Source organism: Struthio camelus, chromosome Z (genome assembly GCF_040807025.1).
Source record: "Struthio camelus isolate bStrCam1 chromosome Z, bStrCam1.hap1, whole genome shotgun sequence".
In the NCBI taxonomy this organism is placed as follows: Eukaryota; Metazoa; Chordata; class Aves; order Struthioniformes; family Struthionidae; genus Struthio; species Struthio camelus.
The window spans coordinates 13378550-13386851 of NC_090982.1; positions in this window are offsets into that span (position 1 = coordinate 13378550).

Here is an 8302-nt window from a genome sequence, read left to right on the forward strand (position 1 = left end):
CAATGCTGTGTCCCTTCTAAACCTCTCAGCATAGCACAAACCCTAATGACAGTAGCAAAACTTGACTTCACTTTGGAGTTTCTTGCTTCTCCTCTAACCTGGAGCAGGAACCTTGCTAGCGCAACTAAAGGGACTGCAAGACAGGAGTTTGCTGCATATGTTTTACAAAGCCTGGTAGGAGGACTGTGGAGGATTGCTGTGCTCTTACAAGCACGGGCGTCCTTCTGCCTCTGGACAAGAAGCACCGGAGCTTGTTTTTTTATAAGCTCTCTGGTGTTGCACTCATTCTTTGTGATATAACATGAGGACAAGAAAGAAACCTCAGAGGGGACTGTGCCACAGCACAACAGAAGATCTGGCTGCCAGAAGAACAGATCTGAGGTTCATGTACTCTGTGATGAAGAAAAAGCTTGAGAGCTTTGTCAAAATACCTTTTTTCTCAAAAAAAGCTAAACACAGCACAGGAGAGTATAAGTCTGGGTTTCCCAGAAGATACACAGCTTGAAAAACTACTAAGCTTCAGACAGAAATAATAAAGAGCAAAAATGCGAGTGGAGGATGGAAAGAGAACTATACACAAACCTGATGTTTATGTTCATAGCATTGTGTTCATGGGCCAGGGTCCCCAACCTTGCCGTAATCATTAGGTGGGTTTATTTTAGGAACAGCTCATAACAAGACAAGTGAAAAGAACAAATCAAGTTTCCAAGCCCTGTGGGCTAGGCAGCTGTTGTTCAAAGTAAGTGAACCACAAAGCGCAGTCAAAGACCCCAAGCTTTCCCCAGGGTCCGGAGGGCCTCAGCCATGATACTATGAGGGCAGTAAGTATGGGATATGGAAATGGCAATAAGAAGTAAAATGAGATGTGAACATGGCCAGAACACAGACAGCCTCCTTTGAAGTGGGCTGCAGGAAAGCTCAGGGAGGATCCCAGAGCAATGCCCAGGCCCTGCTATTTGAAGTGATGGCAGCAATGTATTTCTTTCAGAGCGAGTATTTGCACTTACCACTGCCAGTTACAGCTACCCTGGAAGAGCACAACTGCTGCCAGCAATTAAAAGGAATTAGGTCATCTTTGTCTTGAATTAAGCGTTCACATGGAGGTGACTGGCAGAACTGCATGAAGACAGATGAGCCCCTGAAGTCTGAGGATCACTGGATTTGAGGCAGAAGGAGCTTCTGGAGACACACCCCCTTACGGTCTTACTTTTGTGGGAGGGGCAAAGCTGTCCTTCCTGCCTGTCCTGGAAGAACCGTCAGGAGGACTGGTGAGAAATTCCCCCCCCTTTTGCAGGCCAGGTCACACACCACCTTGCTGTAATAGCAGTAACATAGCAGGTGAGCAGTACTAAACGTGTCACATAAACGCAGGTTTCTGCATGGTCTTTGTTCAGATTATGTGGCAGAAACACTATTATAAGTGACAAGTACTTCACACTGAAGTAGGCTGTTCTTTAGAAAAAAAAAAAGCATTCCCTGCTCCTGAGCCAGAGTTAACTTTCTCTGTTAAAATCAACCCAGAAAACTACTTGTCTTCGCCCTTCCAGATGAGCCCTACTGACTTGCGCAGCCTGAGGGCTCAGCTCAATACAAAGCATAAGCAGCATTATGAGTTTTAACAGTAATAGCTTCATCTGCTTTCCTTCCTTTGCAGTCACAATACTACTGAAATCCAGGGGGAATTAAAAGTATTCTGACTGCAGAGCTCCTCAGCCGCCCCTTGTAATTTGGCTGTGAAATAAATAGCCATTGACAAGAAAGGGCAATTAGCTAGTGAGACTGGTGCTTCATCATAACCCCATTTTTAAAAGGCTGCTGATACAGGAAATTTGACACCAAAATAGCATCCCAGGAAATTCGTATTCCCTAAAAACTCACTGTGCATTCAATAAAGCAATGCTTCAAAGAAGCCAGGAAGCCATTTTCCTCCGGGACTGCCATCAGGAGGAACTGCTGTGCAGAACGCTGTGCCAATGAGCATGTCTTCTCACTTTTGTACCTTTCCTCCAAGCGCCGCCAGGACCTCCTGCAACAGCCAGGCACCCTCACAAGGGCTAGCTGCAAAGGCTTTAGGCTGCCCACTGCTCCCCCCCCCATGCCTCTCAGCAGGGGACTGGCATTGCTTGGGGCCATCCTGCTGGCTGCCCACCTTGTGCGTGGTGGGGACAGACCCCACATCTACCCTGCTGATGGTCACAGCTTCTTGCAGGTTGCCTTCATGCCAAAAAGCTACACGGTGGCTTGGCAGGAGAGACAGGAGGACCACCGAGTTCATCCCTGGCCAGGACAAGAGGTGAACTGGTGCTTCCAGAAATGCCTCCCTGGCCCAGATGCAGCTGGGAGCAAAGCTTGGACAGTCTGAGGGCTTAATGTGATGCTGAGGCACTAATGCCCACATGGCAGCTCTCACCCTCCGCGTCACAACCCCCTGCCCTGGCTGCAGGAACGAAGGTGACCTTGCTGAGCGGGGGCCTCCGAGCACAGCTCTCCGAGGAGCTCGCAGCCTCCAGGCAGCCTTGGGGAGGTGTTAAGGGCATCTAATCTCATGCCCTGGCAATGCCCTGGCAATGCAGCACATATGTGTGCATGGTGCTGCCTGGCTTGGCACCTGCCAGCAGTGGGACTTCTGCTGCTGTGATCGTGGACTGGTCCCAGAATCAATGCATCTCCCTGCAGGGAGATGTGCAAGATATTTCTTCTTCTCCTCTAGGTATTTTGAAAAACAAAGTGCTTGCTGCCTTTTGTATCTGTTCAACGCCAGTAAAAAAAAAAAAATTCACGCCAAAGGGCAGGCTGTCTCCTGTAAGCCCATGGCATGAAATCCTTCACCACCAAAACTGTGCTGGTGCAGTGAAGTCCCCAGTGTTCCCGCACACCTGCTCGACCAGCTCCTGTGCGTGTTCAGGAAAGCCCTGTTGCTGAGAGGAGCTCGGTGCCCCAGCTGGACAGTGGGGCTTCAGACTTCCTGGGGCTGTTATCTTGGTGCCCTCTCTGCGTAGCCTGCTCTGACCCGGTAAGGGAAGGCTCATAGCAGAACCAGCTGGATGCCAGGATTAGCGTGCACTTTGCTGCTGTCTTAGCAAAAGAAAGGCTGCCAACTCAATGTCCTCGACCGCTGTTAACTGATTCCCCCCCGCCATCTCTATCCTACTCCAAAGGGGTCTGACTTCTGTCAATATTTGTTCCCCTTCAGCCTGCGGTCCAGACGCCTGATGTGATTTCCATGCCAGCCTATGAGCACCACGAGGAGCATGAACAGATAAGAAGTCTGCCTGTTGACTGGCTTAGCCTAAGATCAGGAGATGGTGCACAGGGGTCCCTTCGCTGGGTACCTGACCTCTCCTTGCTCCTGTCCTCTAACTAGCTTATCGCAGCGTGGCCCAAGGTATTGCACCAGAGGTTATTGTGCTCCAAGAGGTAGCATAAAATTAGCCTTCAGGGCAAAGGTTATCCGTTCCCTTTATGTATCAGTTACAGTAAATATAGGACACGGTCAGAAAATCCATTTCACGCTCCTCAGCTCCTTGTGCTTAAGGAAAGCTATAGCTCACCAGGTCCAACCGTGTTGCAGCTTCTCCTGCTGGCAGCCTTGTTTTGCTGTTCTGTCACACGTTCCCGCAAAACGTGGGAGATTAAGGGGTTAGATCCATCCATTGCTGCTCTCCTATGAGGCCACACAAAATGTATGCAACAACCTCCAGAGAGGTGCAGAAGTGCAACTTTCAGCCCTTTCTAAATCCTTCTCGTCGCTGAAGCTCATATCCCCAGAATCACCTTTTCTCATCTGCAATCCTTTTATTTATTTTTTAAACAGACACACGATCTTCATGCCACAGGTAAAACAGCCTGTACTTTTGATCTGCATATTGTCAGCCACATTCTCCTTCTTTCTAGCTGCTTTTTACCCCAGCTCTCCTCTGCATGCTAGCCCAAGCGTTGCCCCAGATGTGCCTCCCAATCACCTCTCTGACTCTTCACTGTCTCCTGTGCTTTTCCCACACTAAGTCCTTGGCCCCAGCCTTGTAAACACGTCGGGTCCCACCTCTCTGCCCGTAGCCATGGCCTTCCCAATACCTAACGCAGCTCCTGGGGTCGGACCCCGCCACGGCTGCTCACCACATCTCCTTCTGCTCCCGCTTTCTGGAGCAATGCTCCTCTTCTCTTCCCCCTCTTCCCCTATCTCTGTCCTTTGCCGGTATGGATATCAAATTTGTCCGTCTTAAGAGTTTAAAGGTATCCTGGGCAAAAAAAATTAGAGCTGTCTCCACTCTGTAACTCTGCCTTACCCCAATAACTTAAGTGAAGATAGGCAAGTGGATGGCAGCTTCCAATCGGTGCTGTGCCTTTTACAAGATCAGCTGATGACCGTGCAGTTCTGGTGCTCTATCATGCTATAAGCTCCTTGCTTCATAGTTAAAAGCCAATAAGAGAGAAGACGGCTACGCTGCTGCTTCCCTGCATGTTCTTGAGGACGCACGGCTCTCACAGCACAGCAATTCAGACTATTACCAGTGGAATTTCAAATGCACTTGGCTCTGCCCCCACTTTGGTTGTGCTACAAGTGGAGCAGGGAATAGAAATGCACTTTTAAGCGCTTCTGAAAATCTCACCGTTAAATAATTTGAACAAGGACCCCAAGGCCTCACACATGGAGATGGTCAATTTCATTTTTCAAGTAGCGTTTAAATGAAAGTGGCAGGTGCAGGGTCCATGGCTGGCACAGCAGCATACACACAATAACATAAGCATAAATACAGGCAGCAATCTGTTTACGTTTCATTCAGCAACAGAGCCCATACTCAGATCTAAACAACCCCAAAGGTTTGTTTCTGGTGTGTGTTCTGCTTTAGGTGCACTTATAACTTGAATACAATAATTTACTTAAAGGGCTCCCTTTGAGAAGATATTAGAAAGTTGTGTACTCCACACTGGTTCCAGTTCAGCTTATGCAGAGAGATTCACATCGATTTCTGTAGGATTTCACTGCGCCTTTAGATTGAAATGCGAGTGCGCCCAAATGTGACTTTGTGTCCTCAGTAGTTGGCATTCTGTAATTAAGCCTTCGTTTAGTTAATGACATTAGCAGAGCACAGTGTCACTTGCAGAGTGCCTAGAGCTCGCGTGTTCATTTTTACCGACATGTCCTCTGGAAGACCATGGTCAAGGGCGGCAGGACCCCAGGCACACAGACCCAGGGACACGGGGCTGGAGCAGTACCTGCAGGAGTGGGGATGGAGGGAGGCTGGGGCAGGGGCAGGCAGCAGGAACCCCCTGCAAGAGCGGACAGGGAGGTCCAGGGAGGAGCATGGGGATGCAGCAAAAAATCTGGGATTATGCAGGTTGCTGCAAAGCCATTGAAAGTGCCCACAAGTTTTCACCCCCCGCATCACTCTCAATCTTCTCTTCGCCCTTAAAACTTCTTACGAAGTTCTCCAAACATCCCCAGTAACTCTGGTAAACTCAGTTGGCCTGACCAAAATTGCAGACACTTTACAGGGGGACATGCCCTTAAGGAGATCAGGTAGATGCCACCATTACAAATGCCTCTGTCAGTCATCAGTGAGCGAAGCTTTTAGCCAGCTGGCCAGGGAACGGGGCGGGCTCTTCCAGCCAGGCACATCCAAATTGCATTAGCAGCAAGCAGCTGTTTCCCTGGACAAAGGAGTGCACAACACACTAACATTTTCTCAAGCACCACAACAGCTTCCTTTCTGCTGCAGGTCTCTGGCAACCGTTGTGCTCTGCTAGAAGAGCACTTGTCAGAAAAGAGCTTATTCAGCTCAGGATAAACCGGTGGAGCTTCACTGATCTGCACAGAGGTCCTGATTTAAAATCAACAAAAGGACCAGGTCCTGACGGCAGCAGCGGCTGCAGAAGCCTGGTACGTGCACCAGCATCCTTCGAGCATGCCTCTTCCCACCTTCTTAACCCTGTTTCCTAGAGCAAAAAATAGTGGGTCCCAGTGTGTCAGTCCTGCCCCTTTCCCCACAGCAGCCGCTTGGGCAGAGAGTGGCTGCAACTCCTGGGAAAACAAGTCATGGGGCAGAGGGTGGCTGCAGCAGCGTCCCCTTGGGCTTTCAGGCCATCTGCAGCCCCCAGCCGAGGGGCTAGTGTTGCCTTCCAGGACACAGCTGACAGCTCAAACCATGCCCGGGCTGCGGTCTCCACCTGTGCAAGAGCATCCTCCTGCACAAAGCCTTCAGATGGCACAGTTGAGTGAAACTAGCTCTTCTGGCTGAGTTGAAAAGGTCAGGTAGGTCATACACCGTGTTTTGGAGCTGCAGCATTCCTATTAAACTGCCATCACAAACAGGTAACCCGTCGCTCCCCTCCTGGGAAGCAGACTTGCAAAGACACAGTGCCATCAGCTGGGCATTTGTGAGGACCTGCATGTTGCTCCAGCACACCTGACTTTCCCAGCCAGAGGCTGTGGGTTCAGACAGCGAGGCTTTTATGTTTGAACAGCTCTTTGCAGTAGACAGCTGTGCCTAGGGTGCACGTAGAGCGGCTGAGTTTCCGTAGGTGATGAGGGCAAGCCCGCGTGCAGCACAAAAACAGGATTAGAAGGTCTTGAGCCCATTGAGAGGACAGCGGCCAATCCTTGCTATGAAATGGCTTTGGAAAGCCTTGCGCTCTTCCCGGCGCAGCCCTCCGCCACGTGCACCACCATCCGCCAGCAGCTATGTGCCGACCGAGGACAGCCAAGGTAACAGCAGTGCCCCTTGGCGCTAGCAGCAATTTGCCATTGGAGTCAAAAGCCGTGACTGGCTCTCAGAGCCTTTTATAAAGAAGGGAGACATCCAGGTGGCAAGTATTCCTTCACTTGTAACGTTGCCCCCAACCATATCACCCAGCAAAGTGTAGTCAGCCTTATAAAGCTTATTGATTTTACTCCCTGTCCTCCAAACTGCAACTTGCAGACCAATCTCTCTACCAGAGTAGGCTGGCACATCTTTTCCTGTAGGTTAAAGCTCATATTTGATCATCTCTTCTTGCCTCCTGCTCCCTCTCCATTTACTGAAAAAGACAGTAGCAGACCCTTTTTCTCAGGTGAGCTTGCTTTTCCACTAGGTGAAAAAGCTCCCTTTCTCTGCTCTTTTTCCTTCTGGTCAACCTGTTCCTCTCCAGTTTATCTCCTCACATTGCCTTTCTTCTTTCTGCTTCTTGCTGCAGGGCTTTTCAAAACGCGGCTTTAAAATGTGAAGTGACTTCTGGACTGCGTGGCTCTGGGCCAAGACATCGTACGTGATAGCTAAGAAAATTCACTTACTCCCTACTTTTAGACATAGGTCAAAGCTTATTGCAATGGCCACTTTGGAGTAATAGGACCAACATCAGGGACTGGTAAACTGATCTGATTTGAAGAACTTGGCCTTCATCATCTTGATAGGTAACTCCTCAGCAATATCCTTAACTTTGTTTTCATGTAATGGGTTATGCCTTTCTTTTCAGCAGCTCTCACAAACTCACTTGACTCTGCTATACTTGAGTGTAGTATATAGGTATATCCCACCTATATAGGTATGCACTGTATCTTAAAGATTTCCTATATATTTTAAAAAGAAAAAAAGAAAAAAAGAAAAAAAGAAAAAAAGAAAAGGAAATTCACAGTAGTTAACCTAAATGGAAGGCCAAATTTAACTGCACTGGGTCACTTTGAAACTTAACATGCTTGATAGAAAGGCTGAATAGGAGAATGAAATTCACAGCAGGGCAGGAATTAAGTGGTCTCTGCTTCTACCGCAGGAGCCAGCACGTTTTGAAGCAGTGACTCAGTAGAAGTAAAGGCAATCCTCAGCTACTTAAAACGAAATCCAGGCTCCAATCCAGCTCCTTCAAGTGTGGAGCTGCTCAGAAAGTGTGGCTGCCACCGTACACGTTCCTCTCGAAACGGTCCCTTCTGATGGTACAGAGAAAGTCACTCTTTGCCTGGAAAGGGCCATTTTGGGTCCCAGAGATGGAGCAAACTCGGTGCTGCCCTGAGGTATCACTGTACTGCCAGAGAACTTCTTTGCACGGGGCAATGGCCTGCTGTGGGACTCCATTAACAAAACATAAGGCCCTGCTGGGCTTAGGTGCCCTGTTTTGTTGTTCCCACAGCTCACGTGTTTTTCTTTTTAGGGAACGCTGTGAGTGAACTGCATCACTGGCCATCACATCGTCAAGGTGAGAACTCTCTGGCGGTAGCTGCCCATGTGCGTCCATGTAACTTGCACCTCCACATTCACGTCAAAGCTTTGCTGAGATGGGAGCTTGGTGCTGACCTTCAGTCTCCAGACCCATGCTTCCACTGAGGTGGCAG